Source organism: Bombina bombina, chromosome 3 (assembly GCF_027579735.1).
Source record: "Bombina bombina isolate aBomBom1 chromosome 3, aBomBom1.pri, whole genome shotgun sequence".
NCBI lineage: Eukaryota > Metazoa > Chordata > Amphibia > Anura > Bombinatoridae > Bombina > Bombina bombina.
In genome coordinates, this window is record NC_069501.1 from 250,148,171 (window position 1) to 250,158,170 (window position 10,000).

A 10,000-nucleotide genomic window follows, 5' to 3' on the forward strand; every position below is an offset into this window, starting at 1 on the left:
CTCTTGAGTCAGCCCCGGGGGAAACTCTGGATTAAGTATCAAGCTTGTAAGTGGGGAATATTTTGAAGAGATTTTTGGATATGTTTTGAGGACATATAGCCAGTCTCTCCAGGTCTCATTAGACGTGGAAGACTGGGATATAGAGGGGGTTCCTAGTGCCTGGATATTCCAGCATTTGTTTCCTAAGTGGGATGTGTCTGCCATGTTTGTTTCTATTTGTACCCAACCCTTAGATCTATCTCCCTCATGATTGCACCACTCCAGGACACGCTGAAGAGAGATCGCAAGTTTATATGAGTTAAGGTGGGGAACTCCCAGGCCTCCTTGCTCAGGAACTTTATAAATCGTGCTTTTATTAATACGTGGTGGCCTGCGTCTCCATATATAGTCATTCAGAATTTTTTGCAAGATGTCTACTTCCCTGGAAATGTGCTGGACCGGTACGGTCTGTAAGATATATAATGCTTTAGGTAGTAGTACCATCTTAGCTGCTTGGATTCTACCCAACCACATAATATTTTTTAGAAGCCAGGAGGAGGTCAGGGACTGAAACTCATTAATTAGTTCCCCATAGTTGTATTTGCGTGTTGATTGACTGTTTGGAGTCAAAAAGACTCCCAGATATTTAAGACGGTTGGTTTGTACTTTTAACGGGCAGAGTGCTCTGATGTCCTCTAGCGTCTGTTGGGGGATCTCTAACGGTAAGAATTCCGACTTTGTCATGTTAACTAGAAAATTAGATACCCTGCCGAAAGAGGAGAGCTCAGTCATTGCATGTGTGATAGATCTAAGTGGGTCGGTTATTGTCAGAAGGAGGTCGTCCGCGTAGATTGCCATTTTATGCTGTCTAGTCCCTGCTGTAATTCCTGTAATGTGCGGATTCTCTCTGATTCTAATTGCTAGTGGTTCAAGTGATAAAATAAATAACAATGGGGAAAGAGGGCAACCCTGTCTCGACCCGTTTCTGATTTCAAAGGGTTCAGAGAGCGTCCCATTCACTCTCACCTGTGCTGTTGGGTTAGAATATAGGGCCATAATTTTTTGGATAAACTGGTCGGGGAAATTAAATCTACTAAGAGTCGCTTGTAAATAAGTCCAGTCGAGTCTGTCAAATGCCTTTTCGGCGTCAGTGGATAGAAAAAGGGCTGGAGTATTAGTCTTGGAAACAAGGTCTATAAGATTAAGTACTTTCACGGTGTTATCTTTCGCTTCCCTATTAGGTACGAAACCTGCCTGGTCCTGATGAATTAGTTCTGGGAGAAATTTATTTATGCAGGAGGCCAAAATTTTTGCATATAGTTTCAAGTCTGTATTAAGTAGGGATATTGGTCTAAAGTTGGCGGGGACATCAGGCACCCTGCCCGGTTTTTCCAATACTGAGATATGAGCTTGTAACATGGTATCGGGAAATCTATAGTCTTCCGCTATGTGATTAAATAAGGAGGTTAAATGTGGGGCAAGATATTTTGAAAAGGTTTTATAGTACAGGCCTGAGAAACCATCTGGTCCCGGCGCTTTGTTAGATTTTAGGGTACGTATAGCGTCTAAAACTTCTTTAATGGAGAAGGGTTGGTTCAAAGACTCTCTTTGCTCGCTGCTTAGTTGTGGTATTTGTATGCTAGAAAGGTATTGGTGGCATGCGCGACTGTGGGCTGTGTCTTCTCTATCCGGGAATAGATTATAAAGTTTATGATAAAAAGATTTAAATACTTCATCTATTTTATGGGTGTCTTCTAGTCTTTTTCCTGACTCATTTTTAATTGAGTGAATGTGTGTTTTAAAGCTCTTGCTAGCCACTTCCCTGCTTTGTTACCCTCCCTATAGAATGTCTGTTGGAAGGACAATAGTTGTCTTTGGGCATCTATCTGGAGAAGGTTGTTTATTTGTGCACGTTTTGAATTGAGGTTATCTAAAACAAGATTGTTGTCAGGGGATTGTTTGTGTAGATAATCTAAATCTGCCATTTCTTTAGCTAAGGTGGTATATTCTTCTCTCCTCTTTCTCGTTATATATGCTTTAAGTTTAATGAGTTCGCCTCTGATTGTACTTTTGTGTGCCTCCCATATCGTTGTAAAATGTACATCTGGGGTGTTATTGGTTGTGAAATATGATTTAATATGTTTGGCTAGTCTCTTTACTTGCTGTTTCCCCTTGAGGAGTGATTCATCTAATCTCCATTGGTATTGTCTCAGCAGAGCTGAGGGCCACGCTATCTCACATAATGTCAGCGAGTGATCTGACCAGGTGGTGTGTCTGATTTCAGCTGTTTTCAGGTATGAAAGAGTCAAGTGATCCACAAAAATGTAATCTAATCTAGAATAGCAACTGTTGGGGATCGAGAAAAATGTGAAGTCTTTTTTTTGGGGATTGGAATATCTCCATGTGTCGTGTACCCCTAGCAATTTAAGATTTTTCCAGATGTTTTGCATGTTTGGGACTTTTTGTCTGGTTTTGGGGTTGGAGCAATCAATCTGGGGGTCTAGAGGGACGTTAAGGTCGCCTGCTATGATCAAGGAGCCTTTGGTCTGAGCTAATATTGAGTTAGTGGTTGCATTAATAAATTTGCTCTGACGTCTATTGGGTGCATACAGGTTCACCAACGTGATGGGTTTGCCAAAAAGGAGGCCAGTGACACATAGGTATCTGCCCTCTTTGTCCTGATCTACATGTATTTTGCTAAAGGCAAGTGATTTGTGGATTAGTATACTGACACCATTAATTTTCTTGGCTGGGTGCGAACTGTGAAAGTGCTGTGGATAATTAGATGAAAAGAACTTGGGTATGTGTTTGGTTTTAAAGTGTGTCTCCTGTAGCATAAGGATCTGGCCCCCTTTCTTATGGAGATCCAACAGTGCCATCCTACGCTTATTCGGACAGTTTAGCCCTTTTGTATTTTGAGATATGATTGTAAAAGCCTGTGGGGTGTTTCTATTCATTGTGCCTATTTTTGTACTATATGACCCAGTGCTTGGATGATGCCCTCACATACCTCCCTCTGAAGTACTCCGAGCACAGCTGATTATACATATGTAACATAGTAGTAACCTTGAAAAAAAAAAGAAAAAAAATTATAAAAAAGTAAGTGACAAAACATTCTACCCCTTTCTTAACTGAAAGGGTACAATACATTATCCTAACTATAGGAGAGTATATCTCCCAACTGGCTGAGAGTAAAAGTAAGACAGTTGTCCCATTGTAACAGGGAGAGGAGAAAGCAATAACAATGCAGTAAACCATTCTGAGTTAAAATACTAAACTGATTTGGACCAGCCTGACGGCCTCTGAAAAGAAGATAAAGGATTAACATAGGACCTGTAAAACATAGCTATTAGCATAATATATTGCTAGCAAGTAAAAGTCTCTGGAATTTCAAACTCCTATTTTTAACATTACCAGGACTACCTATGTAAGAATTGTCCTTTATCACAAGGGAGTCCTTCACAGAAATTTCCTAGAAAAGAAAAAGAAAACATGCAAGATAGTGTGACAATATTATTGTTCCATTGAACATATTTAAAAGGATATAGCTTATCCGGTTCAGGGGTCTCCATTCTCCTGCAGGTTATTTTGATTGCCTGCGTTCAGCCTGCGTGTTCTTCTCTGTTGTACCTGCTGCCATTCCCGCCTCTGAGGTAGCGGGTTAGTACTAGGACCCGGTTTGTGTTGGTTTTGTGCATCTTCTCTCTCTTCAATCACGGGTGGTATGATATCTAGGGCCTTGCAGATCTGTTTGATGTCTCCTGGTGTAGTGCATATGAATCTCTTTCCTTGCCAGGGGATAATTAACTGGAATGGAAACCCCCACCTGTAGGGGATATTTTGTTTTCTGAGAAGCATAGTAAAAGGTTTAAGTTCTTTTCTCTTGAAAAGGGTCCTCTGCGACAAGTCGGTGTAAAATTGAAGATCAGCATTTTCGTACTTGATAGGTTGTTTTTCACGAGCCAGCTTCATAAGCTCTTCTTTAACCTGGTAGTTTGTTAATCGTACAATTATGTCTCTAGGTGGTTGTGTATCTAATGGTTTAGGGCGGAGTGCCCTATGGGCTCTGTCTATCTCAATCTTTACTGGGGACTCTGTTTGTTTCAAAAAATTAAAGAGATCTTGTAGATATTGCTCCAGGCCCGGAGACGGTATGGATTCAGGGACACCTCTGATTCTGATATTATGCCTTCTGCTTCTATTTTCGGCATCATCAATTTTTTTCTTCCAGGCCCAGTATGACTTCATTTTGTTTGTGGATAGTGGTATGTAGGTCAGATATTGCCGTATTATGAGTATCCAGTGTGGTTTCCACCGCTTCCACTCTGTGCCCTATATCAGACATTTCTTTCTTTAGGTCATTGATTTCCTCTTTAATGCATTGTTTAACTTGCAGGGCTAAGGCCGAGAAATCTTTTTTTGAGGGAAGTGATGCAAATAAAGCTTTAGGCACTGTGATGGTGTCTGTCATAGTTTCAGAGTCCGATTCTGAAGATGAATATGCTGCAGCAGAGTCTTGATCTTCATTGGGGTTTAAGCTTGTAGATTTGACCTCTACCGATTTGAAAAAGTTATTAACTGAGGGAGTAGTCTGGCTGCTTTGTTTCGGTATAGACCCTTTTTTGTTGATTTTTTTAGGAGACATGCTTGCCTTGTTCAATGTCCCAGTCTGTGTTTTAAAAGATACCCTTTGCACAGGTTAAAATCAAGTCAGGACTCAGCACATTAATGGGTTGTACAGTAAGGTTTGTGCCTAATGAAGGTATTTTGATCAGACGTTTACAGAGCTATGTTACTCATTATGGCTTAGGAGCTGCAATATATATCACTGTCCGCCTTGTATTTCTTGTGGATTGGGTCTAGTACCTGAGTATTGCTGCTTTGCACGGTAAACAAATGGTAGACATGTGTAAGTTCCTTTTTAAATGTCAAGCTGTGAAGTAGGCTTTATCTTTAATGGAATATAAAAGAAAGTGGAAAACTTTACCCCTCGTGCTGTAAGGATTATTGCCTTCAATTTGCATGCATATATGTGTAGTCACAGATAGATGTTCCCTTCATTCAGAGGCATATTATGCGGATAGGTAAAGTCCCTTAAACTCGGTCATGCTTGTCTTGAGCATAGCATTTTCCCTTAAGTGTTGCTTCCTATAATGCCTCTCTGACATATAGACATGTCACAAATATTGCAGGTCTGCATAAACAGGTTTCACCGTTGTTAATCTCGACCATCCATGTCTCACACATCCACGTGCGTCTAAGCTATACTCTCACTCAGTAGTGGCCCATTACTGCGCAGTGTTTTAAACTTGCAGGTGTCTCAGAATAATTGCAGTCTTTGCGCTCGGACCCGTATTATGTGTGCTAGCCGACAGCTCTTATTCTAGGTGATGTCCCATACACTCAGATTACCTTGTCTTCAGCTGCGCTATGGGTGTAAGTCGCGTCTGTACTTAGCATGGGGTTCCGGTGCGTGTAGGCCCAGCAAATCACGCACATCAACTGCTGTTGTAGCCGGGTTACCGAGTGCGCCCCCGACTCACATCTGATAGCCCTCTCTTCTCTTGGGCTATATAACAACTTTGGGCTAAATTATATTTCCGATTATGGCAAATTTACACTTCTCAGCCAGATAGGGCACAGGAGCCGTTTCAAGCCGCGGCCATTTCCTTGGCTGGCTAGCTCCGCCCCCACTTTTTTTTTTTTTATTCCTCGCTACGCAACCGTGTGTTGAGATTCAAGAAGTGCCAGCTGTTTGCTATTTTAAAGGGGAATTTGACCGCAATCTACATGGAGTCATTCGATTAATGAAAGTGAAAATGTCAAATTGGGCATGACAGGACAGATGAGTACACCTTAGAGTCCTTTTACAATAGCATACAGAGAAAGAATCAGGAGTCCCGATGGCTTGTAAATTGATCAAAAGGCTTTATTGGCTTAAAACAAAAAGCAACAGCTCTTGGGTTACAGGAACTTCTTTAAAGCTGCAGCTCAGGGTAGTGGTCACAGCTGCTGACGCGTTTCGGCCTTGTCTGCCGTAGTCATAGCATGTCAATTTACAAGCCATCGGGACTCCTGATTCTTTCTCTGTATGCTATTAACAACCAGAAAGGAGACGCCGATACTTGCCCTCAAATCGATACACTTTCAAATCCTTCAAATCCTCCAACCTGTAAGATCGGGGCTTACACGGAGAACGGAGCGTCAACAGGAAGGTGACGTCAAACGCTCCAGGCAGGCATGCGCAAACCAACGGACCACAGACAGCGAGAAACTCGAGGAGGGGAGCAAGCGGCACGGCCGAATTCCTGCAGCAAGCGGTGATTTGACTCCCCCAGGACCGAGTCTTCCAGCGCTGGTGAATGTGAGTGAGACCCTGAGCGGTCGAATGTAGAGTTTGCTAAATGTGCACATCAATCTAACTTTCAGATTTAGACTGAACTGTGAAGTGTGGGATTTGAATTGTGGCATACCTATAATGGTTTAGACACTCAGAGGCAATACATGCGGATAGGAGTAAAACAAACTTTGCATATCCTTTTACAATAGCTCTGCCTGCGGTCTCAGTAAATAATAATTACGATGGAAAGTAATGCATTTCTGGTAAATTGTTGTCCATCTCATTTTATGTAAATGTGTGTCTATCTCATTGCAGCTCACGTGATTCTGAAACTGACAAAAGCCAAGCATGAAAGTGCCAATCAATCTGAAAAATGGGACTAGTTGTGGCAAATGACCAGAGTAAGTGACAGCAGCTTAGAAAATGAACATCCTTTTACCTCCTTGAGAAACGTAGCTAATAATCCTAGTCAATATTTGCCCCTAAAGCTGTAAAGTTACTAAAGTTAGGAAGTTGAGAGGTCTTTTGTTTCCCTGGTTGGTTCTAACTGTGGTATGTGTATAGACAGTAGAAACGGCCCCCCTAAAACGTCAAAACCGAAAACAGCGCCCTCTAGTGGCCATGCTGCCCTGTCACATGTTAGCAAGCGTTTTGCATATTCCTTGGACTAAATTGCGTCAGGACGGCCACATGGAGAAAGCATGGTTTTCTAAGTGTATCTTCAAGCTGGCAAAAAATGCTGTGGGTTTTGTGTAATGTAAACAGTATACCGAAAGGTTTCTCCCCAATGCACCCGATTGGTCAGTCTCCCTATGTTGAAAAGTTTCTCATCGGTCGTAGTATATAAACCTGGTGGCTTGGCTTGCATAGTGTGCTTGCTTCGGCAGCACATATACTAAAATTGGAACGATACAGAGAAGATTAGCATGGCCCCTGCGCAAGGATGACACGCAAATTCGTGAAGCGTTCCATATTTTGAATCGCACTCACTTTTTTTTTTTTTTATTCCTCGCTACGCAACCGTGTGTTGAGATTCAAGAAGTGCCAGCTGTTTGCTATTTTAAAGGGGAATTTGACCGCAATCTACATGGAGTCATTCGATTAATGAAAGTGAAAATGTCAAATTGGGCAAGACAGGACAGATGAGTACACCTTAGAGTCCTTTTACAATAGCTCTGCCTGCGGTCTCAGTAAATAATAATTACGATGGAAAGTAATACATTTCTGGTAAATTGTTGTCCATCTCATTTTATGTAAATGTGTGTCTATCTCATTGCAGCTCACGTGATTCTGAAACTGACAAAAGCCAAGCATGAAAGTGCCAATCAATCTGAAAAATGGGACTAGTTGTGGCAAATGACCAGAGTAAGTGACAGCAGCTTAGAAAATGAACATCCTTTTACCTCCTTGAGAAACGTAGCTAATAATCCTAGTCAATATTTGCCCCTAAAGCTGTAAAGTTACTAAAGTTAGGAAGTTGAGAGGTCTTTTGTTTCCCTGGTTGGTTCTAACTGTGGTATGTGTATAGACAGTAGAAACGGCCCCCCTAAAACGTCAAAACCGAAAACAGCGCCCTCTAGTGGCCATGCTGCCCTGTCACATGTTAGCAAGCGTTTTGCATATGCATTTGCATATTCCTTGGACTAAATTGCGTCAGTACGGCCACATGGAGAATGCATGGTTTTCTAAGTGTATCTTCAAGCTGGCAAAAAATGCTGTGGGTTTTGTGTAATGTAAACAGTATACCGAAAGGTTTCTCCCCAATGCACCCGATTGGTCAGTCTCCCTATGTTGAAAAGTATCTCATCGGTCGTAGTATATAAATCTGGTGGCTTGGCTTGCATAGTGTGCTTGCTTCGGCAGCACATATACTAAAATTGGAACGATACAGAGAAGATTAGCATGGCCCCTGCGCAAGGATGACACGCAAATTCGTGAAGCGTTCCATATTTTGAATCGCACTCACTTTTTTTTTTTTTTATTCCTCGCTACGCAACCATGTGTTGAGATTCAAGAAGTGCCAGCTGTTTGCTATTTTAAAGGGGAATTTGACCGTAATTTACATGGAGTCATTCGATTAATGAAAGTGAAAATGTCAAATTGGGCAAGACAGGACAGATGAGTACACCTTAGAGTCCTTTTACAATAGCTCTGCCTGCGGTCTCAGTAAATAATAATTACGATGGAAAGTAATGCATTTCTGGTAAATTGTTGTCCATCTCATTTTATGTAAATGTGTGTCTATCTCATTGCAGCTCACGTGATTCTGAAACTGACAAAAGCCAATCATGAAAGTGCCAATCAATCTGAAAAATGGGACTAGTTGTGGCAAATGACCAGAGTAAGTGACAGCAGCTTAGAAAATGAACATCCTTTTACCTCCTTGAGAAACGTAGCTAATAATCCTAGTCAATATTTGCCCCTAAAGCTGTAAAGTTACTAAAGTTAGGAAGTTGAGAGGTCTTTTGTTTCCCTGGTTGGTTCTAACTGTGGTATGTGTATAGACAGTAGAAACGGCCCCCCTAAAACGTCAAAACCGAAAACAGCGCCCTCTAGTGGCCATGCTGCCCTGTCACATGTTAGCAAGCGTTTTGCATATGCATTTGCATATTTCTTGGACTAAATTGCGTCAGTACGGCCACATGGAGAAGGCATGGTTTTCTAAGTGTATCTTCAAGCTGGCAAAAAATGCTGTGGGTTTTGTGTAATGTAAACAGTATACCGAAAGGTTTCTCCCCAATGCACCCGATTGGTCAGTCTCCCTATGTTGAAAAGTTTCTCATCGGTCATAGTATATAAACCAGGCGGCTTGGCTTGCATAGTGTGCTTGCTTCGGCAGCACATATACTAAAATATGGAACGCTTCACGAATTTGCGTGTCATCCTTGCGCAGGGGCCATGCTAATCTTCTCTGTATCGTTCCAATTTTACTATATGTGCTGCCGAAGCAAGCACACTATGCAAGCCAAGCCACCAGGTTTATATACTACAACCGATGAGAAACTTTTCAACATAGGGAGACTGACCAATCGGGTGCATTGGGGAGAAACCTTTCGGTATACTGTTTCCATTACACAAAACCCACAGCATTTTTTGCCAGCTTGAAGATACACTTAGAAAACCATGCTTTCTCCATGTGGCCGTACTGACGCAATTTAGTCCAAGGAATATGCATATGCAAAACGCTTGCTAACATGTGACAGGGCAGCATGGCCACTAGAGGGCGCTGTTTTCGGTTTTGACGTTTTAGGGGTGCCGTTTCTACTGTCTTTACGCATACCATCAGCTCACGTGATTCTGAAACTGACAAAAGCCAAGCATGAAAGTGCCAATCAATCTAAAAAATGGGACAAGTCGTGGCAAATGACCAGAGTAAGTGACAGCAGCTTAGAAAATGAACATCCTTTTACCTCCTTGAGAAACGTAGCTAATAATCCTAGTCAATATTTGCCCCTAAAGCTGTAAAGTTACTAAAGTTAGGAAGTTGAGAGGTCTTTTGTTTCCCTGGTTGGTTCTAGTATATAAACCTGGTGGCTTGGCTTGGATAGTGTGCTTGCTTCGGAAGCACATATACTGAAATTAGAACGATACAGAGAAGATTAGCATGGCCCCTGCGCAAGGATGACACGCAAATTCGTGAAGCGTTCCATATTTTGAATCGCACTCACTTTTTTTTTTATT

General features: G+C 41.8%; 4 non-coding genes across 4 annotated transcripts; 3 read left to right on the top strand and 1 right to left on the bottom strand.

Moving 5' to 3' along the window:
- The first annotated feature begins 7,190 nt into the window (after positions 1–7,190).
- LOC128655149 (U6 spliceosomal RNA) lies at positions 7,191–7,297 on the top strand. Its single transcript, XR_008401695.1, has one exon. It is a non-coding gene; the product is annotated as a U6 spliceosomal RNA (small nuclear RNA).
- Positions 7,298–8,166: 869 nt separating this feature from the next.
- On the top strand, positions 8,167–8,273 carry LOC128655150 (U6 spliceosomal RNA). The gene has a single exon (XR_008401696.1). It is a non-coding gene; the product is annotated as a U6 spliceosomal RNA (small nuclear RNA).
- An 894-nt stretch (positions 8,274–9,167) lies between these two features.
- On the bottom strand, positions 9,168–9,274 carry LOC128655147 (U6 spliceosomal RNA). The gene has a single exon (XR_008401693.1). It is a non-coding gene; the product is annotated as a U6 spliceosomal RNA (small nuclear RNA).
- A 594-nt stretch (positions 9,275–9,868) lies between these two features.
- On the top strand, positions 9,869–9,975 carry LOC128655162 (U6 spliceosomal RNA). The gene has a single exon (XR_008401707.1). It is a non-coding gene; the product is annotated as a U6 spliceosomal RNA (small nuclear RNA).
- Positions 9,976–10,000: the final 25 nt, after the last annotated feature.